The sequence below is a fragment of the Balaenoptera musculus genome, chromosome 1 (genome assembly GCF_009873245.2).
Source record: "Balaenoptera musculus isolate JJ_BM4_2016_0621 chromosome 1, mBalMus1.pri.v3, whole genome shotgun sequence".
Taxonomy (NCBI): Eukaryota; Metazoa; Chordata; class Mammalia; order Artiodactyla; family Balaenopteridae; genus Balaenoptera; species Balaenoptera musculus.
This window is the reverse complement of record NC_045785.1, coordinates 113,846,109-113,869,946: the sequence shown is the minus strand read 5'-3', so window position 1 is coordinate 113,869,946 and position 23,838 is coordinate 113,846,109. Positions and strand designations below refer to the sequence as shown.

General features: G+C 54.5%; 1 protein-coding gene and 1 long non-coding RNA gene across 6 annotated transcripts in view; one reads left to right on the top strand and one right to left on the bottom strand.

Moving 5' to 3' along the window:
- Positions 1 to 727: 727 nt before the first annotated feature.
- Positions 728 to 5,857, bottom strand: LOC118880835. Its single transcript, XR_005016403.1, has 3 exons — positions 5,587 to 5,857; positions 1,330 to 1,533; positions 728 to 768 (listed from the first exon to the last, which is right to left on the bottom strand). It is a non-coding gene; the product is annotated as an uncharacterized LOC118880835 (long non-coding RNA).
- Positions 5,858 to 11,645: 5,788 nt separating this feature from the next.
- Positions 11,646 to 23,838, top strand: part of MEF2D (myocyte enhancer factor 2D) — a 33,907-nt gene continuing 21,714 nt past the window's right edge. For 2 of the 5 annotated variants that reach the window (XM_036829839.1, XM_036829820.1), the window contains exon 1: positions 11,646 to 11,975. The gene's annotated coding sequence lies outside the window, so the exon portion shown is untranslated. The remainder of the gene's footprint in view (positions 11,976 to 23,838) is intronic. The other 3 variants (XM_036829804.1, XM_036829812.1, XM_036829829.1) reach the window with 2 other exon arrangements.

Genomic DNA, 23,838 nt, shown 5'->3' with positions numbered 1-23,838 from the left:
GGCAGAGCCTCTCCTCACTACACTCCATGGAGGGAGGGGCCCTTCCTTGAAAGAACTCCTAACTTTTGATGCCACATTTAAAAATCACTCACCTTGGGACTTCCCTGGCAGTCCAGGGGTTAAGACTCCACCCTTCCACTGCAGGGGGCACTGGTTCGATCCCTGGTGGGGGAATTAAGATCCCACAAGCTGCGCTTGCATGGCCAAAAAAAAAAAAAATTCACTCACCTCATAGAGGGTCCAACAGTAGGTCACAGCAGTGCTTCTTGTCTGTGTTTTATTCTTTTTCTCTTTTTTTTAAGGTATAATTGGTATATAACATTATATTAGGTTCAGGTGTACAACATAATGATGATTCTGTATTTGTATATATTGTGAAATGACCAGCACAATCCATCACCACACGTAGTTCCAATTTTTTTTTTCTTGTGATAAGCGCGTCTCAGTCTTGAATGTACATTCGAATCACCTCTGAATCTTTTTTTTTTTTTGTAAAGACCACTCTTTATTTTTTTTTTTTTAACTTTTGGGTTTTATTTATTTACTTATTTATGGCTGTGTTGGGTCTTCGTTTCTGTGCGAGGGCTTTCTCTAGTTGCGGCAAGTGGGGGCCGCTCTTCATCGCGATGCGCGGGCCTCTCATTATCGCGGCCTCTCTTGTTGCGGGGCACAGGCTCCAGAAGCGCAGGCTCAGTAATTGTGGCTCACGGGCCTAGTTGCTCCGCGGCATGTGGGATCTTCCCAGGCCAGGGCTCGAACCCGTGTCCCCTGCATTGGCAGGCAGATTCTCAACCACTGCGCCACCAGGGAAGCCCACCTCTGAATCTTGTTAAATGCAAGTTGTGGGACTTCCCTGGTGGTCCGGTGTTTAAGACCCCACGCTCCCAGTGGAGGGGCCATGGGTTCGATCCCTGGTTGGAGAACTAAGACCCCGCATGCCGCACGGCGGGGCCAAAAAAAAAAAAAGGTAAAAAAAAAAAAAAACGCAAGTTGTGATGAGTAGGTCTGGAGTGGGTCGAGATTCTCAGCAGTTCTGACCATCTCCCAGGTGATGCCTGTGCCCACTTGAGTGGTCAGGGATTAGCAAACCCCAGCTAGCTCCTGATGACCCCTGCTTTCCTCTCTCACCTTCCAAAATGGTGGTGGGGGTTATCTTTCCCTCCTCCTTTTTATTATTAATTTATTTATTTATTTTGGCTGTGAGGCATGTGGGGTCTTAGTTCCCCAAACAGGGATCGAACCTGAGCACCCTGCAGTGGGAGCACGGAGTCTTAACCACTGGACTGCCAAGGAAGTCTTTCCCTAAAGATTGGAAGCTCCTATTTTCACCTCCAGTCTTTGGCTCCCCTTCTATTCTCCAGAATTCCTCACAGATCGGGGGCCATGCCACCACAACCATCTGTGCAAGTTCCCTCTGCGCCGCTGCGCTGCTGAACTTCACGGCGTGGAGACAGGAAGTTGCTGAACGAATGGGCTGTAGATTTGATTCTCACCTTTCCAGAACTTCAGTTCTCTCATTTCCACTTTAAATATCTGTTTTAGGAGAGAAATGGGTAGAAAACAGGAGTTGGGAATTGTGTTCCCTCTGTCATCTGTCACCATTACTCAGCCTGCTCCAGCAGAGGACCCTTTTTTGGCCCTTTCTCAACACTTTTGCTCCAGACATGACCTTCCCCCACCCCCTGCCGTGAGAGAAAGAGAGAAACCTCTAAGATGGTCCACAAACCTCTACCAGGCTTTGAGCATCCTGGTACTATACCAACAGATTTGCACCACTCTGGAATCTGGCCTTGGTTACATGTGACCCTCTCCTTCTGTAGGGGATGGAAGGAGAGGGCCTTTGTGGCAAGGCACCATACATACGTTATTTACATTAACTACTGTAATCTCTGCAGTACTTTATGAGTATCACCCTCACGTTATCACTGAGGAAACCGAGGCTCAGTGACTCACCTAAGGTCACACCGCTAGAAATGACTGAGCTGGGATTGGATCTCAGACCTGCCTGACTCAGCATTTTCCCCAGGCTTTCTCTAAACCTGAGCAATTCTGAGGTCCCTGTGTGACCATGCTGGGTCTCTGAGTGCCCTTTTCTCCCTCATTGGCACTTTCAGTCCTGAATTCATGAGGATACAGTCCCAACTACGCCCTGGGGTCTCCCTTCCGTGTGGAGTCCTGGGCCCCTCCAGCGTTCCTGTAACCAGGTCGTCAGGGTTCTCTTCTTTGGCAACAGTGAAACCATTTTGTCCCTGACTCGACTGGGCACAGACAGGCCTGGGTTGGAATCCCACAGCCACCTGTTGCGTGAATACAAACACGTTCCTTCACCTCTCTGAGCTTCGGTTTCATCATCTGTAACATGAGGATGATAGCTCTATGTCAGATGGGCTATTAGAGGATGAGAAGAGTGTCTCTAATGCCTTTCAGAGTGCCTGGCATCAAGCAGGAATGAAAACAAAACAAGCTTGTACATTTTTTATCCTCAATTTTTTAACTTTCTCATGGATCAGGACTAAGGTGGCCTCTCATTGGCGCCTGCGTCTACGCAGCAACAAAGCCCTCCAGGGGCAAGTCAGGAGTGTGTGAGATGGAGCAATTTCCTAGCTCTTACTGAGAGCAGGCGGGGGCTGAAGCACACCCCGTTCCCTGTGGAATTTGGGGACCATGCCAGGACAGACCACAAGCAGTTATTAACCAGTATGTGCAACATGGGTGAGTGGAGAGCGATGGGAGAACCAGAGTTTGGCGAGACACCAGCGGGCAGGCTGGCACTCCGCACGGGGAGCTGGGTATGGACCACCACGGTGCCCACCCCTCATCACTTCCCCAGCTCCCTATCACAGGTGCTCGGTAAAACTTGTTGAATGAAGATGCTCTTTGGGGATAGGGGCTGAGCCAATGGGGGAAGTGACAGAAGAATGGTGATGGCCGTGTGTCGACACTGCATGAAGGCCTGAGCTGCTTCCTGATAGACCTGTTAGAGGTGTGGTTGGGTGGGTGACAGAGCTCAAAGGAGAAACAATAGAGTTGTTCCTATTGATGGTTACTTCTGTCAAACTCCAGCCAACTTGAAAATAAATTTAAAGTAATAGAATAAAAATAATGATATACCGTGGGGAACTTCAGCTTTGAGAACACTGAAACTTCCAGGTTGAGTGAGGGATCCCGCCGCCAGGCTGCCTCTCCTCTGCAGAGCCTCCGTCTGACTGGGAGGCCAGTGCAGGTTCCAGCCAGCCTCTCCTCGCATTCCAACTCCTGCCAAGCTTCTACCCTCCGGCCTTTGCAGTTCTGCAGAAGCTCCTACCTTTTAGTGGATGGGGCAAATCCTTGACCCCTTCTATCACCTGATGAAAAATGCTTGACCTGGTCTTTTGTCCCCTACCTCCCGTCCCCACCCCCAACAGCCCTCAACAGATAGTCTGGAGCTTCCCTGGTGGCACAGTGGTTAAGAAACCACCTACCAATGCAGGGGACACAGGTTCGAGCCCTGGTCCGGGAAGATCCTACATGCCGTGGAGCAACTAAGCCCACGCGCCACAACTACTGAGCCTGCGCTCTAGAGCCTGGGTGCCACAACTACTGAAGCCCGTGTGCCACAACTACTGAAGCCCACGCACCTAGAGCCTGTGTTCTGCAACAGGAGAAGCCACCACAATGAGAAGCCCGCGCACCGCAACAAAGAGTAGCCTCCGCTCGTCGCAGCTAGAGAAAGCCCGTGCGCAGCAACGAAGACCCAACACAGCCAAAAATAAATTAATTAATTAAAAAAAAAAAAAAAGAGATAGTCTGATGAGTACCTCACAGGCAAGCACACACACAATCATAGCATCCTGGAGAAGGACCATACACACACTCATTAACACATGGAGTGACAAGTACATCTCTCCTCTGTAACCATCATGAGGAGGATGGGAGAGGGAGCCTTGAGCTTTGTCCACCCTGTTCCTTTACTGTCTCCCTGCCTCCCCTGCCCCCTACAAACGGTGCCAGGGCCCCCTCCTATGCCGCCAGGTACACAGCCTCTGGTTGCTTAGCAACGGCGTGCCTCTTCTCCCTACCTCAGCAACCTCCCCTTGTAGCTCTAGTAGCAGCCACAGCAGGGAGAGCCAGGCTGGACCTGCCAGGAGTTGCTGCTGCTGCTGCTGAAAGGGAATGTGTGGGAACAAGCCCCCAAATAGGCCCAGGTGTGAAACCCAAGGTTCTTTTTTAACACACAGGTCCCACACTGACTCTCGGAAAGTCCTGCCACCCTCCCCTGTCCCTAGCTTCTGCCAAGCTGCTGGTTCCCCCTCCCACACTGGACATCTCACCCCACTGCTGTGCTTTCTCTGCCCTGGGTCTCTGAATCTGCCCCATGTGGTCTGCTCCCCTCTTGAGGCTCAAGGCCCCTTGTCGTTTGTCATCCTATAACTCCACATCCACGTGTGTTTGTCTCTGGGGTCTCAGTGGCTGTCCTAGGCTCTCTTTCAGCCCCTCCTGCTCAGACTGAGTAACTAACTGCCTGTCTCCCCTTCACTAACACCAATCCCCTCACTCCCCACCTCCAAAGACTGGTCGCTGGGATGACCCCATGTTGCCCCAGCAACCATGACCACACCCCTTGTTACCACCTTTCCAGGAAAGGTCTGTGGTGGGAGGGGCTTCACCGAAATGGCCCCCAGGGGAATCCTGCTTTCTGCACTCAGCCTGCCCTGGGCTTCAGTTTCAATGGAAACTGACACTGGACTTCTGGCCAACTAGAAGAAGACCAGGTCCAGAAAAGAAAGAAAGTCCTCCCTGCTGCCTTCCCTCCATCCGATCAGCTACAATGTCAGAGTCCCCAGGAGAAGCTCCTGAAGAGGCTCAGCGCCTGCAGTGGGCAGGAACCTGCCCCACCCAGAACAGTGCTGCCCAGCCCCCAGCTGACAGAGTGCCCTCCCAGGGCATGGTGTCCATCTCCCTGTCTGTTTCCACCTGACCTGACCTCTTTACCTACACTCCCTGCCACCCCACCTCCCTCAGTCCCTTAGGCTTGGGTTTGACAATATTCCCTGTGGGTTAAGAACCAGGACTAGGGAGCAGTCGGCAAAGAGATGGCTGAGAGGAAATACTTTCAGAGTAAAGGGAGACGGGGTGGAGCCCAGGCACGGCAGGGTTGGAGGGATGCTGAAATGAGAGCATGAGGGAGATTTAGGGAGGGAGGCCTGGATTCTGCCTTCTAGCAGAGGAAGCCAGCAAACAGCAGATGGAACTTTCAGGCAGGAGGCTGGACTGAGTGACCTCACCCAAACTCTGTGGTCTGCTGCTTTTGCAACCTGGCGAGTCTCCCAGCTCTCCTGGGTCCCCAAGTAGGAGAGCTTTTTATAGTTCACTACCCAACTTGGGTTTGAATAATTAAACAAGATGGACAGAAATAGTAGCCGGACAGCTAAGGCGGGTTATTTTGGGGTTTTCTGGAACACAGAGTGCTCCTGGGCGGCACCCTACCCCTGCAGGGGGTGGAGCCAGCATGAAGGCCGATGGGAGATTCCTGTGAGGGAAACCCACCCGCACCCCCCAGGGTTCCTTGGGTTGACAGGTTTGCTCTCAGCCAGAGGAGGGTCTCACCACATCTTCCTGGTCTTCAAGGAAGGAGAGGGCTCCCACTGCCTTCTGCTCATAGCTCCTCCCCTGGCAGGAAGTCCCTTCTGTTGTCTGTCAGCCCTTCTACTTCAGAGATGGTGACAGATATTGAAAATCAGATCGATAAGCAGCTTCAAGACAGGCTGAACCAGGACAAGGTGGCTACTGCTCCTCTGGCCAAGGACCTGGAATCAGGTGATAGGAGGTCTTGTGTCCCCCTCGCCCTCCACTATAACTGTTGGAAAGCTGTGGAGGGAATCAGGGTTGGAGTGGGGGATGGGAGGCAGAGATGGGGAGACGAATTGATGGGGGGACAGACTAGACTCCAGGGAAGAAAAGGCCAAAGATGGATTAGTGTTGGGGCTGAGAACCTCTGAAGGGGCAAGAAGCTCTCTTCTTCTAGCTCCCTAGTGTCCTGTGTTCCTGGCAGATGCCCAGCCTGGATTTGCTGGGACAGGGTTCTAGCAGCTGGGGATGGGGAGAGGTGGGGAGGGCCCCTTCAGGTCTCCATTGCAGACCAATCATTTGTAGCTTGTTTGCATAATACTTTTGGTTCAACCGCAGAGATTAGGGCCTCACCCCAACTCTACCTTGAGGCTCTACCACAGAGCTTAAAACCTGGGGCCAGAGGGGGCACTTGTAATGTTTTCTCCCTTTGGTAACAAGGGGTGGGTTTGGAGGTCAGATTTCAGGAAATACTGAAATACTCATTCATTCATGTTTATTCATTCAACAAACATTTTAAAAGCATCAACTATAAGCCTTGCATTGTGCTGGTGCTGGGAATAAATTAGTATGGCAAGCTCCTTGCTCCCAAGAGGCTCCAAGTTTAGTGGGGGAGATGGCCATCTTAAAACCTGCTCTCCGCCATTATCGAGTGCTTACTGTGCATTAGATACCATACAGGAACTTCACAAAAATTGTCCCATTTAATCCTCATAACAAATCTGTGGTCTAAGTAGCATTAGCCCCATTTGACAGTTTTTAGAACCAGGATGAAGAGATTTGTCCAAAGTCACTCAGCTTGTAAACTATATAAATGGAACTGGAACCTACGTTTATGTGATTCCAAGTTCTGTGCTCTTAACCACTGCCCTTGTGGTCGCTAATGCCTGGAAGGAAGATGTAAATTCATTAAACGCTGTGGGTGTTCAAAAGAGAGTGAGATTGCCTTTAGCTTCGGGTCTGTGCTACGCGTGGCTGGGTGGGGCAATCAGGGAAAGCCTCCTAAAAGAGGTGGCTTTGCACTGTACTCCATTCATTCTACAAATACTTAAATTGAGTATCTACTACGCCCTTGTTGTTGGTGCTGAGGATCCCGAAGTGACCGAAGTCCTTGCGCTGTGGACATGCTGGGCAGGGATAGAGGAAAGGCTGAAATTATAATTGCGCGAGTCGTAAATGCCAAGTTTCCTTTACCCTCAGAGTTGTTCTGCTCTTCCTGGGTTTCTCTCCCAGGAGCAAATACCCAAACTTCTGGGGAATCTAGAGGAAAGGCCTGTCCGTCCTACTCTGGGAAGTCCTTCCTAACGTCTATGCTGCATTTCTTTCTGTTCCAACAGAGTTCCCCACCTCCCATTTCATTTCTCTTTTTCAAGGCCAAATCTCACAGCACTAACCCGGCAGGCCGAGAGCGTCTGGCCCTTTAAGGCCACCTTCTTCCCCCCACGTGCCGTCTGGTTGGGCTGGCGACGCTGACGCACGCGTGACGTCAATGGCAGCTGGCGGAGTCTGGGCACGAGGAGCGAAGTTGGGGTGGGGGTGGGGGGGCGAAAACGAGAGGGCGGTTCATTTGCATTTAAAGGGTCCACTCCAGGGTTAGCGATCAAAGCTTTAAAGAAATGTGTATTTTGAAAACTTTCCGTCTTGCGCTATGAGGCAAGAAAAAGGCGTGGTATAGCTAAAGTCGGTGGTGACTCAAGTTTGCAATGTCAATTATGTCCTTCCGCGGAAAGGGGGAAATAGTCCATCGGTGCCCGGGCTGGAACCACGTGACATGGAGGGGGCGGTGGGGGGTGGGGAGCGGGAAGAAGGGAGGAGCTGGGGAGAAGACTGTCAGGCTTCGTTTCAGCTGCCCCCACCCCCACATCCTGCCCACCCTCCTGCAGCTGCCACCACATCCTGCCCAGCCGGGGGCAGGGAACTCGTGTTGGGGGGGGACACTCACCCAGGACCCAGGTTAGGCACCCCTTCCCTACCTCCTTCAGTTCCAGGGTGGGGCGTCTGCCCTTTGCCCTGGGCCTGGCCCCAGGCACCCTGGCACTGAGCTTGGGGCACAGCTCTGCCAACACAGTCTTGGACACCTCTCTGCCCGACTCCGCCCCGCACCCTGCCCTCGCCCAAAGCGGGACTTGTTCGGTCCCAGATCAGAGCCCCATCCCTGGACTAGCACAGTTATCAATAGACAATTATAAGTGTTCAATAACGTTTTTATAATCTTAACTCAGATATACAGCTACAAACACATATACAGATGCATGAAACAGATGTTTGCTGAGCACATTCCATGCCAGGCCCTGAAAAGCCCTGAAGACTCAAAGTTGAGTTAAACTGCTGCCCTCAAGGAGCTCAAAATCTAGTGAAGGAGAGTAAATTAGAAACCAAAAATGTCAGTACAATGCAGTGTGTACTGATGAGGTAGATACACAGAGTGGAGAACACTGTACAGAAGCAGAGGTACAGGAAGATACACAAGTCCACATGGAGAATATGTACACAGAAGGATCACCAGTATATTACCCGTGCTGATGGCCCTTCCCCTCACAAGTGAGGTGGAAGATGGGAGAGATTGGGGGCCTTTGCTGGGATTACTGGAAAACTGGGAGGAAGAATGATCAGCCCAATGGAAAGGATGACATGGATGGAGGTGAGGATGGAGATTGTCCAAATGACTGTGGAGAAGGCAAGAGGGTTAACCAAGCAGCCAGTTAGAGGCTGAAACAGCAGTAATGGCTTCCCGTAGTTGTGAAACAACAGTCAGGAGAGAAGCAGCCCTTGTGGATGAGGAAGACCTTTCCAAATTAAGTTGGATAGGGATGCTTGGGGAGGTGTGAATAAAGGGAGCTATTGATGTCCCTTTGCCATGTAAATTGATGAAGATAATACTGTACAGAGGAGCTTACACACACTTTTTAGGACTTTGGTGGGCATCTGTCCGACTCACAGGGGATTTTATAGCAATATTAGTTGACTTTACTCTAAGAAAGATTGAGTTGGTAGTCAGAGGGAGAGAAGGAAAAATGAGACCCAGCCACATCTGAGCCTGCCTAGGCATTTTCCACCTAGCACATCCTGGGATGGGTAGTCCAGGGGCTAGAAGAAAAAGATGTAGTGAGTCATTTTCAGGAAGTCTTTATTATAATCTAACTTCCAGCAACACTCCCTAGATCCTTTCTTAGTTCTCCATGGAAATCAAGACCTCGTGTTTGTTACTTTTCCTTTCCTATGAAGTTCTCTCTATAAATACATGTATATGTAAATTCTATTCTACTTGTAATGTCAGCCTCTCCTACTCTTTCCTACTCTGTTTTCTAGTGGATTATCATTTCAGCATCTCAGGGTCCAGGACACTCCATCTCCCCCACTGAGCTTTTCCCTGCCCTCCTTTCTCCCTCCTGCTCTTCCTGGCCCTTTAACACCCTCCTAGGTGACTCACCTACCTTCCTTCCTCATTCCTTTATTTAGGACCCAACATTCCAAGGCAGGGAGGACCAGCTGGCCAATCACAGCCCTGGCAAACCTACCTTGGGCTTGAGATTGGCTGGAGCTGTGGTTGGCGGGAGGCTCACCACTCAGATCTGTAGGATGTTGGGGAGGGGGTTTCTGGGAATCAGCCCTGGGAAATAATTTGTTCTGGGGCTGCTAATGGTTTTGGAGAGAATCCTTCCAATAGAGCTGGGGCCAGAGGGGTCTCTAGCTTGAGAGCCTCAAAACTGGAGGCAGGCTGAGAACCCAGCTTTCTCAGTGTCCTGGGGGCTTGGCTGCCCCCTGCCCACTTTTTTTTCCTGTGAGCTGGGACCCAGTGGTTTGAAGGCTGAGTTCCCAGGCCTGTTCCTAAGAAGTCTTTTCCAGCAGCCCTGGATCTCTCCAGTCTCAACATTCTGCTTTCCCGACGTCGGAAACAGCCGGAAAATAAACACCCTGATGACTAAACGGTTTCTCCAGCTAGAGCCTGGGGAAGCACTAAAAATAGAGGCCACAAGTGAGGGGAGGTTCCCCACTTGAGGGAGGGGGGGGCACTTTCCCATCCTGCTATTGCCACAGCCCCAGGCCTGGCACAAGGCTCTGTTCTTCTCAGAGTCCTTGGGGACAGGGCAGATGGGCTCCCCCTGCCTACACTGAGGTCCTTCAGGCAAGCTAGCCCTGCCTGGTAGGGAAGACTGACATCTTCTGGTGCTGGGGCCCCATCTCTCAAATCTAATGGGGAACTAAGAAGCTATGTTTGGGGACAAAGTGGGACACTTTAAATCATGTTTCCTGAAGGAGGGGCCAAGTGGAAGAGTTGGAAACTGAGGCCAAGGAAATAGGAGCTTGCTGACTTAAAGCATACAAGATAAGCCTCCAACCTATTTGCAAAGCAATTCCACTGAACTTGCCTCCGCTGATGCTTGTATGAGATAATAGGACTAAAGGGGTTCTTGACAGTCCAGCCCTTGAATTATTATAATGCAGCATGAGGTACTGTTCAAAGCGATCTACTTGTATGAACTAATTTAATCTTCACACCAATTTATGAGTTACGTACTATTATCATCATCTCTATTTTACCCATGAGGATCATGAGGCACAGGGAAGTTAAGTAATGCGCCTGTGCTCCCAGTTAATAAATGGTGGAATAAGGATTTGAACCAAGGTAGCTTGACTACTCCAAAGTTGATGCCTCTTATCACCATAACATGCTGCCTCTTTCGGGATATATTCGTCTCTTCAGCCCTTAACCTAGAATTGAGTCTTTGTCCAGTAAATCAGACCCAGCCAGATAGAAATCAGGGTGTGTGAAGAACTGAGTGCCCTTCTGTTCTGCAAGGTTCTTTCAGATCTAAGCCAGATTCCATCATTTCCTCAAGCTCAAGGTAGGAAGCAGACGTTGGAGTAACAGGGATGCTGGGAGAGGAAGTCTGATGGGTCAGTTGTCCAGTAGGCATGGCACCCCCACTCCTGTTGCAGGGCACGAGAAGATTCACCACACCCTGGAGCAAACAGGAATTAAAAACTTTTTAAAACAGCTACTACTGCTTCTTTAATAAGATGCTTTTGGGCGTTTCCTGTGCTGGGGGAAATTAGGGTCACACCCCTTTAAATTGCCCCCGTCGGCTGTAAGTGTTCTGGGGCCGCAGGCACTGGGGATTAGGTCACCCACGAACTATGAGCTGTCGCTTTAAATTGCTGGGCGTCTGCCGAGCTGGGCTCCGGGAGGGGAGGGGGCCTGTCACAGGTAGAGGGAGCAAGCGAGCTCTCCAGGTAACCTCCCAGAAATGAACGTGTCCCTTTAAGTTGGAGCTTCGGCACACCCTAAGTGAGGGAGATGGAATCTTTTAACACTTAGCGTCTACCCTTAATTTATCTACTTAGACTCCCACCTCCCAAATCTCCTGGGCCTTGGGGGATGGGGGGAGCTGTCGAGGTAGCGTGTGTGTGTATGCGAGAGTATGCACTTAGTCCGAGGAAGCTCCCGGGAAAGGACCTCCTCGAGCGCACGGTGGCAGCAGTGCTAGGCGGCCGTCCGGCCAGATGGAAACGGGGGCACCACGGGCGCGGGCCGATCCCTTTAGGGGCCTCTGGGTCTCGCCTGCCTACTTTGCCTCGGTCCGTCGCTGTCTCCCTCCCTCCCGGCTGGCGGAGGGATCTGCCGCTCCCGGCGCCGCAGCCTAGCTTGGAAGGGCGGTGGGGTGGGGGCCGACCCGGCCCGGCTCGGCCGGCCCGAGGAAAGCGAGGGGCGGGGCCGTGTCCCCGGGACCGCCTCTACTCCGGCCCCGCCCCCACGCCCCCACGGGTTCCTCCCATTGGCCCCCCGCCTGTCCATCACCCCTGTTCCCCCCACCCCTCAAGCTAGGCTGAGCTGTGCCTACGTCGGCCTTGACTCTTGGGGGCTGGAGGAGTTACCTTTGGAGCCCTAAACGAGGAAGGAAGCAAAATATCAACAACAGCCGAGGCGACTCGGACTCTCGGCCCGGGTTCCCCGCCTGCCTGCCCGCCCCCGTGCCCACGACGGGGGCCTAGGCCCCCCGGCGCCGCCCAGGGCCCGCGCGGACGCCGGCCTCATTTATTATTCTCCCCGCCCGGAGCTGCGGCTTCCAGGTGCTGAAGATCCCCCGGACTAGGGGCGAGGGCTACCCGCTCCCAGCCGTGACATCCCCCTTCCCCCAGTGGGGCCGGTGAGTATAGAAAAATAATGAGCCTGCCGCTTTAAGAGGCCCCCTCCCCCACCCGTCCTGGGGTTGGGGTGGAGGGTGGTCTAGACCGTCCCCCTGAGGGGTGGGATGGGGTGGCCTTCTGGACTGGGAGGAACTCGCGGAGCGGGCTGTTTCCGTGTGGCGTTGGTGGGAGATTATATGGGGGACTGTTTGGGTGAGGGAGTCGGCTGTAGGGGACAAGTGGAGTGGGCTGTAATTCCCTTGGGTGTTGAGGTCGGGGTGGGGACCGGGGGCTTGGGGGCGCGCCGGTCTGTAGGTGTCCGGGGGTTAGGGCGACCCCCGAGTGGTCTGGGAAGGGGCGCCATCCTCAGAGGGGGTCTCTGGTGACAGCCGGGAGCGACTGACATTTTAACAGCCGGCCCTCCCTCCCTCTCCCTCCTCGCGCCGCCTGTTCCCTCCTCCTTGGCCCGAAATGGTGCAGAAGGGGGCCTGGGAGGGCGGCGGGAGGGTGGGGGCGGGGGGAGCCGCAGCTGTTTGGGAAGCGGGGGAGGGAGGGGGGATGTTGTTCAGATGACACCAGGGTGGTGGGTTGGGATGTGTGAGTGTGTGTGTGTCCGGGGCCCGGGTTTGCCCGGCGCCTGTGGAGTTGGGACGCGGAGTCACCACGGAGGTGGGCACGCAGGACCCTTCCTTGGGACCTCCTAGCCCGCTCCCGAGACCCCTGATCTGGTTTGTCAGCAGCCCCAGCTGGAGAACCCCCGGCCAGAAGTTTGCAGCTGTTCAACATCTGGGCAAGAGTTCTCCAGTCCTTCTCTCCACCTATGGCTGGCTGAACTGGGCTGGGAGTGGGGGTCTAGTGAGTGTTGGGGGGCTTTTGGGGAGGGAGGGCCAAGGAGGCTAAGATGCATCTAGTCTCTCACCCCAGTGCTAGCCCCTTTCCTATCAGGTTTGGTCTTACAGGGTCTCCCTTCCCCTAGTGATTGAAGCCTATCTCTCAGTAGCCTCCTGAGGTCTCTCCCCAGTGAAAGGAGGGCTTCTGAGTGTGGGCACCCTTGGAACCGCTGACTCGGTTATCCCAGGTTTGTCCTTTGAGTGGGGGACTCTCTCTGCCTTCTCTTAAGCAGCCTATTGTTGATGGGTTGGGGGAGGGTACAGTGGGTGGATCCTGTGTTCCCCTTCTCAGTGCCCAGCCCCCTTTTGAGGTCTCCTTGTAGGCCTGGTTTCTTTGGTTTGGGGGAGTGGCCCTCTGCTGCCCCTTCCCCCATCCCCTCCGTGGGTCTCGTAGGCAATTCAGGGGCCAGCCTGGACTATGGGAAGTTTACCGTCTGGGGCGGTGACCTTGGGCTGCTCTGGCCTCGAGATAGCAGGGGAGCCCTGGCCAGCAGAACATTGGGTATTTTGAAGTTAGGGAGCTGTCCACCTCCCGCTCCCCTCCAAACCCCCAACAGAGAAGTCTTAGTAGTCAAGGAGAGCATTGAAAAAGGCACATGTCAGTGTTCACAGATGTCTACCGGCCTGTGGCCGCCGGGTCACACCCGCCTCAGGACTTAGCCTGGCTGTCCCAGCTCCCACGGCCTGCCTGGGAATGAATTTCCTTCCTGTGGTTTCCCAGTGTGTTGGGCAGGAGATGGGGGTGGGGTGGGATCAGTGTGAGGGTGGCTGAAGACCCGTTTATATGGAGTGATTGGGGGTTCAGTGGAGCTTATGTGTAGCTCTTTCTCCACTTTCCCCAGCAGACATTTGGACCCTTGGGTCTCAGTGGTCATATTCTCTTTGTTGTAACTTCCCTGCCACCCCTCCCCCAACACAGCCTGTGTGTGTTAGTGCATTTGTGTGTATATGTATGTATATGCATGTGCATTTGTAAAGGGCGGGGTCTCTGGTTTCTCTGGGAAAAGGGGGAGCTTTCACTTACATACCTTTAGAGGCCAGAGAGGTTGTTTTTTTTAATCTGAGGTCACACAGCAAATCTGTGTCAGAGCTTTAGTCCAACCACCACTCTTTCAGGCATGGCTTCATAGCAGGGAGAGACCATAGGAAGGAAGACACAGTCCTTCCCCTTGGAGGCCCTGGTCCAAGTGGAGAAGCAGGACCCTTGTGTTGGGGGATGGGCATGAGAGGTTGGGCTAGACCTTCTGTCTGCTCAGTGTCTGGAATAGAGTAGTGGAGGACATGAGAGGGTGGCGGGGACTGCCCATTGTCTACCCTACTCTGTACCTGCTGTCCCTGGACTGGAGGAGCCTGGGCTTCCCAGCTCTGCCCCTCTTGGTTCCTGGTTCTTCTCATAGGCTCGGAGATATGATAGTCTTTCTGGCTGCTGTTACGTAATCTCTCCAGAAGATTTTTTTTTTTTTTTTTTTTTAATCTTTCCTGGGTCTTTCCTGGGAGGTGTGATGAGGGGAGATGGCAGAGGGTAGACTCCCCAGGTTGGGGCTGGAGGACCAGTAGCAAGGAAGTTCGGAGAGGCCTCCTGGCCTCTGAGGGGGACAGGAAAGAGGACACCTTGGGTTTAGGCCCTCATTGATTGTGACCTAGCCTCTCCCACCCTCCTCCCCGAGCCTGTCCTGGGAAGGTCTCTCTGCTGTGAGTATCCCTGGGCCTTGTGCCCCCAGAGAGGCCTGCCCCTCTGCTCATCCTGTCAACCTTCTTCTTCTGACCAGCTGGGCCCCTTGCCCTCCCCAGTTGGCTTTGGTCCAGAATCTCAATGCTTACCCTGGCCTGGTATGGGAGGGCCCTGTGTTGGACACTTTGCCACCCACTTCTGTACCTCTGTGGGGGCAAGAGGAGTCAGGAACAAATGGGTGGGTCCAGCATTTCCCTAGTTGTATTTAGAGCCAGGCTCCCTGCTTCTGTGCCCCTCTAGTCCAGAGGGTGGTGGCCTTACTGGAGAAGGGAAGTCAGTGGGGGATGTGTAATAGAGGCCTTGACCTCTTGGGAACAAGTCATAGTTGGTGTTCACCTGGGTTCTGGAAGTGGGTATGAGGATCAGACATGGGCCTAGAATCCATCCTCAAGGGTCAGACTCTGGGTCTTGTGGCACTGTGGTGGCGGGTTCTCCCCACCCCTTGCGATCATAGCTGGGACTCTCCAGGCTCTCTGAGGCCAACTGGTTTGAGGCAATTGTCTCCCTTGTAGAGGGAAGGAGGAGATGGTGGCAGGGCCAGCATAGCCTCAGCATCACTGTAATCTCTGGTGACTTTTATGAGCCAGTCATGGGGCCGGAGTCCGGCCAACCGTCTGTCCTTCTGTCCCAGTTTGGTGACTTACTCATGGGGTGAGGGGGAGGTGTTAGGTGCTGGTAGTTCTGTTCTGGGAGCTGAACACCTTTCTGTGGTTGATGTCCCCCTGTCTGTCCACAACTGCAGCAGGCAGAATGGAGCTTAGACTTCAGGAAGAACTTATCAGTGGAGGTAGATGGCAGAGAGAGAGAGAGCTCTAACTTGGCTTGGGAAGGATGGGATCTCAAAATACTTTGTTCGCCAGTGGCTCTTGGTGGCTCTGCTGAAAGGCCTTGAACTTTGGCCTAGTGGGGATGGTGCTGTTTGGCTCCTGTAATCTTTATTTTCTCTTCTCCCCCTATGCCTGGGACTGAAAGTATCCTGAGGAGAGTTTGTCCTGAGAGCTGTGGGATGGCTAGCGTTTGGGCTCCTTTCCCCTGACGGGGGCGGGGTGGGGGTCTTATGCAGACTGGCATGCCCAGATGCACCTGGCAGGTCCACAGCATTTAGTGACACACATGCATGGAGGTGTGCAGCACATACACACGAGTGTGTAGACACCCATGGAGCAGCTGCACCCTGTAGGGGGTGGGGGTAGCGAAAGGCAAAGATAATTAAAAGATTGGAGACTGGGGACAGGGTGAGGGGACTGGAGGCAAGAAGGCCGAGGCATGCAAAGCTCTGAAGAGAGGAGTGTTGACTGGAGCAGGAAGGATTGAGTTTAGACCTAGAGCATGGCGTGTGAGTTGGGGAACCCTGGCTGACTCCCCTCACTGCCCCTTGCAGCACTCCCCCCCGCCACCATTTATCCCTCTCTGTGCCCCTGGCTCAGCCTGCCTCGGCCCCTCACTCGAACCGCATGTCCTTGGGTAAGTCTGCTTTCCAGATGTACAGGAGTTTCACCTAGCCTTGTGGTGAGCAGAGCACCTGGGTGTTTTGGTGGTTTGTCACTGGTCTCTTTTGCCCTCCCCACTCACCCAGATAAACAAGGCCATTCTGAGGTATCAAAGTTACATCTGAGCCCTCAAGCATTTTGGGGCCAACTCCTGGCCTGGGTGATCCCCAAGGCCCTTTGCATCTGATTTGTCCTTTTCTTGAGGCTGTGGCCACAACCTCTCCTTCCTGGGAGCCTAGCCATGCTTCTCTGGCTGGTCCTGCCTGGTGTGGAGACAGGGGGATGCATTCACTGACTCTGCACAGGACCCTGATAGCCTGGGGTTGGGAGGTGGCAGTTGTGCCTATTGTCTGATCTCTCTCCCCTCTATTGTAGGCTGGGAAGGGAAGGACTTGTATGGAGCTCTGGCCTGTTGCTGGCCTCTCCCAGGTGGGACCATATTTACTCATTTAAACTCACCCTCCCAGGAGGCTCCAGGCTCTAGGCCTGGTCACTGACCTTGGCTTGGTGCCTCTGGCTGGGTGCTCTGGCCACTCCCCTAGGAGTTGGAGAGACCAGGGGAGCATATAGAGAAGGAACTTTTTTTGCCCCCTGGTCATGAGCACTTTTACCCAAGGGCAGTACCCCACTTACCCTATTTTCCAATATACTTTGGAGACCAAAAACTAAAACTTTTGAGATCCCTGGGGATTGGAGGAAGGAAACTTCCATTTGTTGTGTTCCTGTGTGCCAAGCTCTGTGCTGGGCATGGAAACATAGGAAGACTCATTTATTTTTCTCCACACTGTTTTTTGTAATTGAGGAGACTGAGTCAGAGATTTAAGTGACTTGCTCAAGCTTTCCCAGTTAGGAGGTGTTAAGGGCTTTTGTCTAAGGTTAAGGGAAGGATCCTGCCCTGCAGGAGGGGCAGTGGAAAAGGAGGCCCAGGGAGACCTGGGAAGAGGAGGAGGATACATTGAAGGGAAGAACGAGCCCAGTAGGATTCCCTGGCAGGAGTGCAGAGGATTAGGGTCTGGTGGCAAGATGGGGGGGGACATGCTTTGGTTCCCTGAGTAGGTATTGTCTTCTGATTGAGTGCCATGGGAGGAAGCCCCCAAAGCAGGGGTATGTAGGCAGGAACAAGTGACACTCAGAGACCCTTCCTGGGTACCAGTTAGTACCCCCTAAAGCTGCTGTATGAGATGGATGAGGAGAGAGACTAGATCAGGAAAGACTTGAGCCACAAGAGTCCTGGGCTTGTGCAAAGGCAAGAGGCATGGCTGACTTGAGCCTCCCAGGCCCAGATATTAGGGAACCTGCGCTGGAAGGAATGTGCTATTACTCCTGGGAGGGAGAACCTGCCTGCTCTCAGTCCAAGTTTTGCGGGGAAGCGCTGTGCTCAGCAGTCAGCCCTCCTCTGCCACTTATTCCTGGTGACCTTGGGCATGTCCCTGCACATCTCTGAGTTGGTTTCCATTTCTATGAAACAGAGATGCCTCCCCTGGAAAAGGAAGGAGGTTCCATGGGAAAATGTGTGGTACTCAACACAGAGTGGGTGCTTGGAAAGTGGCTGCATCCTTTCTTCCAGACATCAGCTCCAACCTGGCCCTGGACTTGCCTGCTAAGGCAGCGGTCCAGAAGGTGGGGTGGAGGCACGCAGTGTCCTGGGTAGGGACTTGATGTGAGGGGGCCTTAGGAGGCCCTGAGAGGACCCTGGGACGGGCTTGGGAAGCTGAGCCCAGCTCTGCCCTCCCCAACGAGCTGCCTCCTTGTCTCAGAACCTACCCACTCCACATTTCACCCCCGAGTCTTACCAGATCCCTCTGGCTGCCTGCTTACTTATCTCTCATGATCTCCCTGCCCCCACCCCTGCCAGCAAATACTTGGGATTGAGGGTTGGGAGAACAAGGAATAAGAGAGAGCTCATCCTCAAATCTCAAGGGAAGACATACGGGGCGGGAGTGGGTGTGGGTGGGGAGAGGAGGGTTGGTCTCTTTGTGGAGTCTTCCCACTCCAGTTGGATCGAGTAACACGGAGGCAAGGGGATGGAGCAGGTGACCTCAGACCTTTAAAGCATGCGTGTGTTAATGGTTGGGGGTAGACCAGGAGGAAGGGCTGATCTTGAAAGGGTTGCCTCAGGCCTCCCCAGGCACATCTCTCTTTGACCTCTGAGCCCCTTTTCTCCATCCCCCACAGCTGCCTGCCTCTCTGCTGACTCCCCTATGCATACCCCATGGCAGGCCTGTGGGGCCCAGGCTGACTGGGTGGGGACAGGTGTCCTGGCCCAGCTGTTCCCTCTTGTCTCCCCCACCTGTCAGCCCAGAGGGTGGGGAGCTGACAGGGAGCAGAGATGAGGAACCCCTTGGCCTCCTCACCTGCTCCCTGGGGTGGGGCCCTGGTTGTAAAATGTAGCAGAGGGATTGAGAGTAGACAATAGGCAGGACTTCCCACTCAGAGGAAGGATAAATCCTGACCATAGGAATGGCAGAGAATGCTGAGTACTAGGTGTGTGTAGGTAGTTCCCCGCCCTGCCTGCTAGTGTGGCGGGGTCGGGGCGGCTCCATCTGGCTGGGCATCTTAGCCTCACCTGGCACCTTTCCTGAAAGCAGCAAGCTAATCCTATAAGAGCTGCCTGGCTGGCCGCCTCAGCAGGCCCACGTATCCGCACTGCCGGCCCTCCCTTGCCAGGGGCTTAGAGGACTGTCCTTCGAGTCAGAAGGAGATCCAGCTGCCACCCTGAGCGGGCCCCTTTAAATCCCCGGTGGCTTCCCGAGGTCATGATGTCTCTAGGAGGATTTGCTTTCCGTGATTGGATTGGCCTCTTTGTGGGGGGCAGTGCCGTCTGTAATCGTAGGTGAACGCTTCACATTCTCATCCTCCACCTTCCCTTCCATCGGAATTGGTGCTGTCCAGTCTGAGGGCCCAGGCCTCAGGCCTCCTCCCTTCTCTCCTTGCTCTCACGTTCCAGCAATCAGGACCTGGAACCCCCTTCATCTGCTTCAGCTAGAGCAGCCTTGCCCCTGTTCTGTGGATGGGAAAAAAGGATCTTGCTGCTTTAAACAAGGGGACAGACCACTGCCCTGGAATACAGTGCCCTTCTGAGACTGTCTACTGCCTGTTTTTCTCCACTTGTTCCTCTTCAGCTTGTTCTTCCTTCGGCCAGGGGCCCATGCTCCATAGTTTTCCCAAGCCCTCATTTCCATGGGCAGTCCCTGTCCTGATCTAACCACCAGCCTGCCTGCTGCAGTGGCAGGCAGCCCAGACCCAGCACTGGTGGCATTATGCTCACCCCAACGGCTCTCAAGCTGACCCGCCCCCAAGGCCCCAGCTGCCACTTTCACTTCTGTCTCCTGAGACCCCAGAGGGAAGTTGGGTGGGGAGGTGGAAGGTGACACACTAACCGTCCCAACCGCCCCACCTCTCCTCAGCCGAGGCTTCGGATGGCCAGGGGCCCCTGTCCACCACTCTCATCTAGATGAGTGGAATGGGCTTAGGTTGCAGGGGAACGGTTGGCTGCAGTGGGAGGAATGGTGGTTAGATAGCAGGAAGGACTTCCCGGGATAGGAGACCACTGCCTGCTTGGCTTCATTGTTTCAGAGGGTACAGCTAGAAGCATAGGTATTATAACTGGACAAACAGAGGTCAATTTGACCTCTTCAAAGTAGGCAGGGGATTGGCTGTCTTCTAGCTCCCATTAGTTGGACTACAGTGCTGGGGCCGCCATGCCCTCCCAAGTGTTACCAGCTGCCCATGCTTAGTCAGGTAACTTCTAACAAAGCAAATTTTAGCCCCAGAGACTACTTTGAGTTCAAAGATTCAGCCTGGGAAGTCCTCTCTGTAGTCTTACATCTATCTCGCCTGCTGTACTAGGCTGTTTCCTCTCGTTTTGCACTTTTGGGAGTGGAATTTAGAAGTGAGGATAGAGGTGGAAGTAAGGACAGTCCACTCATATCCTACTGCTGCCCCAGCCTTGGCACTAAAGAGGGAAATAGGGTTTTTCTCCTGAGGAACCCCCAGGCAGTTTTGGAGCCATCACACTTTACCCCATGAATCTTATCAAATTCCTCTAGCTGCAGTGCTTACTTGTTCCTCATAATTACACCTCCTCCCCTCAAATCCCTTCCTGGACAGGGGACGTGGGCAAGAGTGGAGGACCCAGTTGGCTTGAGAGCTCTAGACAGTACCACTAGATCAATTCAGAAATGTTTCCTGCAGAAGAAGGATGAGACTGGAGACCTGAGGTGCCAAGAACTCCACTTGGGGTCCCTAACTGCCTAGGGATGCTGGGTGGGGGTGTCCCAGGTCCTAGAATGGGAAGTAGAACTTGATGGAATAAGGTCAGAGACACTATCCAAATCCCCATGCAAATGAGCAGTAGTGAGTCATTACTGATTGGCCTGCTGGGTGGAGCATGAAGCAAGGCTCAGGCTCAGGTTCCAGAGCTGGCCCCACTAATGACCATGACAGTGACCTTGGGCCAGTCACTACTCTAACCAGAAGCAGGATCCCAAGCCCTGGGTCTGATAGGCATTCCAGGTGTGTGAGGGGACTGACTTGGCAGAATCTCTGCTGCCAGGGCCTGTGCGCCCTGCCTGGCACCTGCCCTGGCTGACCATGAGCCTCTGTCAACCCTTGGCCATCTGTTGTGGAGGTTATCGTTCCGAAAGCACCTCCGTCTTCATCAGGCCTGTTCCTCCACTCTTCTGGCCTCCACATTGCCCTCCCCTCCTAAGCTGGAGGACAGGGGACCTAACTGGACCATCTCTTCTTCTGTTACCTCTCCATGGAATCACACAGTCCTGACCTCCCTTCCTTTTGAGCCTCTATAAAGAGCATAGGAACAGAATGTCTTGGCTGGAAGGGCACTTGGGTACCTAGTCCACTCCACCTACCCATTGTACTGGCCAGCGGGGTGAACTCTGGCGGGGGCAGTGCCTTATTCAGGTTCACACAGTGAGTTAGGGCCAGGGCAGGGACTAGAACCCAGGCATCCAGAATCCCTACCCATAGTCCCCGTATTTCCCTGGGCTGTTCATTACCCTACCTCACCTACCCCTTTTCTACTAGTACTCAATCTCCTGTTACCCCCAGATTCTTCCTGAGGTCAGCGGGGTGGCTCTGGGAACTTGTGGGCGCAGGGTGGTTCCTAGGAGCCAGCCTAGAGGCCACCAGGGGAAGGCCAGAGCTGGGGTGGGCAGTGCTGGAGGTCGGGGGTGGGGGTGTGGCTGCTGCCTCTGTAGGGGGCCATACAGCCTCAGTGCTGCTACAGGAAGGATGAGAGCTAGACTACAGGAAGGACAAGCCGGGGTGGGGAAGCAGTGGAGGCGGCTCAGGAGACAGACCCTCACTGGAGAGGCATCTCCTGGGCAGAGAACAGGCTGGCCGCATCCCAGGAGATTTGCCAGGGAGAAGAGGGCGGGAAGCCTGGGGTGGGGCGCGGGAGAGTTGTCCAGCGGAAACTGGAGGGAGGCTCCCAGCCCTGCTCCCCACGCTGGCTGCTCCTCTTGGCAAGTCGATTCCTGTCCCTTAAGCGAAGACTTCAGTGCCGGCCTCCGCTTGTGTTCTTAGGGTGCCTGGGACCTGAGGCCACCCCCGCCCCAGGTCCAGCTTTCTTGGACTGGCCCTCTCTCCCTCCCCCCAGCCCAACAGTCCGCCCCCAGGTCCCTTGTCGGTGAGTTAAAATTAGCTCAGTGCCCAGACTAAAAATAGCCCCTGCCCAACCCTGAGGCTGTTGGGCTGGGGGAGGGGAGTCCCCGAGGGAGGGGAGGATGGTGGGAACCAAGGGTTTGGGGAGTGAGCCTGCCAAACAGAACTTTGAAGGGAGGAGAAGGACGGGGATGGGGACCCGCCTGTGCCTTTGAGAGCAGACCCTAGGAGAACTTCGGGGCGAATGAAAAGAGGCTGCCTTGTGGGAGGGGGAGCAGAGAGGGGGCAGAGGGAATGGAGAACAGGGAGGAGCCAGGGAGCAGTGGGTGGGGAGCAGGCTGGGGGTGTGAGAATTGGACTGTGGGCGGTGGGGGAGAGGGGCAGCGTGAGACCCCAGCACTGCCTTTGCCCAGACTTCAAGGGGAGGGTGACGCCCCCCACTTCGGGGCTAGTACAGTGTTTGTGAAGGAAGGGCTCTCTGTGTAGATTCCAGAGGCTGCGAACCCCCGGACTCTCATGCCTGGGCCCCACCTCTTGATGGTCACTGAGTTTACCTTCCCACCCATCTTCCAGAGCTCCTCAGCATGTGTCTCTGCGTAGAGGGCTGCGGTTCAGCGTGAGTGGCTTGGAAGGTTAGTGAGCCCTGGGGTGAGGCAGGAATGGAGGCAGTACCCAGGGCGTTGAGAGGGCCGCTGGGCCTTGTGCCCACCTCTGCCCACTCTCAGGGCCTGCTTGCCCTGGAGCCGGGACCTAGCCAGACCCTCAAGAGCCGAGATGCTCCATCCCCGGCCAGGTCTGGGCTCAGTCCTGGCGCCTGAGGGCCTCCTTGCCTTTCCCTGCCCTGCCCTAGGTGGGCCCTGCCCTTCCCTGTCTGTCTCTTGGCAGGACTGCAGGATTTCAGAGGACAGGGTTGGAGTCCTGTCGAGTTTCGCCCACGTGCTCGGCCTAGCATCAGCGTCGTGCAAGCAGTTGTTGAACCTGCCTCTTGTTCTCTACCCGCTTCTCTCTCAATCTCTGTCTCTGTCTAGTCTCCTGCCTCTCCCTGTCTCCTCTGGCCCTCTCCTTGTCCGCCTCTGCCGCTCACTCTGCCTTCCTCTTGGACTCTCTACCTCTTTTTCTCTGTCTCTTTTCCTGTGTCTGTGTGTCTGTCCCCCTCTGCCACCCCCCTCTGTGTCTGCCTCACCCACGCCTCCTCCCTCGTTAGTGAGCAGGCTGCTTGAGGCCGCCTGACTGTGGGGGTGACAGGTGGATTGGATTGTCACCCCCTCCCCCAGCGCCTGCTGCTTATTTCATGCCCTGCAGCCCAGCTACAGGGAAGGGGCGGGAGGAGGGATGACAGCTGTCTCCAGCACCTCCTGCCTTCCCCTCCAGTCCACAGCCTACAGCCCTGAGCAGCCTGGGAGGAAGGGATGAAGGGCCTGCTTAATGAGAGTTTCTCAGTATGTGGAAGAGCAGGGTTTGAAGCCCGATGCTCTGTGACGGGGGCTGCTCGCTCAGCCTCTCTGGGCAGCTGCTCCATTTTGACTTGCGCTGGTATGGCAGCTCCGAAAGCAGATGCTCTGCAGTTCCTCTGAACCTCTGGGCCACTGGGACAGAGGATGGATATGGGTGGAAGGGTGCAGGGGAGAAGGGGAGGTAGGTGGTCCCCTGACAACAGCAGGAGAGAGGAGGTGCAGGCTAGCCACTGGAAGGCGCTTCTCCTGCAGCTCCCCCAGGAAGGGCAGCCCTGCTGCAACTGCAGCTTCAGGAGGCTGCCCTGACCGCTCCCCCCAACTCCTCCTGCTGGCCCCAGGCCACCCTCACACAGGAACTGAGATAGCATCATTCTGAAACCTGAGAATGGTTTGAATATTGCTCAGGTACCAAGTGGTGTTACACTGGGGGAGGCAGGAGCCTGTTCCTTCTCCCATGCCCCCTCCAAACCAAGATCCCCTTTAGGGTACATTTTATATGTTATTTGCACCTTATTTGCATGTCAGTACAACCCACATGTTCCTATTGGGTCTGTAGCCCAGCTGAGGAAACCGGTTGTCCGTGGGGTCCTTCTGGAACCCCCACCGTTTCTGGTCCCCTCACTCAGCCTCTACTTGTCAAGAGTGTTGTCAGATGAGCCTCCTGCCCTGTGTCCTGTCTCATTTGCAAAGGC